This window comes from Cynocephalus volans, chromosome 12 (assembly GCF_027409185.1).
Source record: "Cynocephalus volans isolate mCynVol1 chromosome 12, mCynVol1.pri, whole genome shotgun sequence".
Taxonomy (NCBI): domain Eukaryota; kingdom Metazoa; phylum Chordata; class Mammalia; order Dermoptera; family Cynocephalidae; genus Cynocephalus; species Cynocephalus volans.
The window spans coordinates 45515618-45516377 of NC_084471.1; positions in this window are offsets into that span (position 1 = coordinate 45515618).

Genomic DNA, 760 nt, shown 5'->3' on the forward strand with positions numbered 1-760 from the left:
TGCCTCTCTTCATCTGTATCCTTTGTGATATCGTAAACCAATAAATATAAGTATGTTTTCTTTGAGCCGCTCAAGCAAACTAGTCAAACCCAAAGAGGGCGTCATGGGAAACCTGATTTATAGCTGGTTGGTCAGAAGTTCCAGAGACTTTGACTTGGGACTGGCATCTGAAGTGGGGGACAGTCTTGGGGACTGAGCACTTGTCCTATGCAATCCAACACTATCTCCAGTTAGACAGTATTGGAACTAAATTGGAGGACAGCCCACTCTTCTGAAGAATTGCTAGCTTGCTTGCCAGTGGGGAGAAATCCCCATACATTTGGTCACAGAAGTCAATCTTCTGTGTTGCTGATTGTGCTATAAGAGCAGAGGAAAGACAGTTTTACTCACTCATACAGTTAAATAAAATGATTCTCTACAAGTAAAAAGAAAACCAGGAAGTGAGAAGAACAAGACCCTAATTCTGGGAGGAGCAGGGCTCAGAGTGTTTGGCTAGGGATAAAGAGGAGACTGAAAGACAGAGAATCAATGAACAGTTATAAGTAGTAAATTTTATGATTGTTATTGCTAGAGGTAATGCCAACATATTAGTCACTGTAAATGAACAGTCCATTATCCATGTCTAAGTGTTCCTGGTTGTTTTTTGTCTTTGTTGGTTGCTCTTTGAAGAATTTGAAAATTTTAAGGGCTTTTTTTTTTTTTTTAAACTAGGTTGGGAGGTAAGGGGAGTTGCTGATGAGGAAAACAAAGACATTTTATG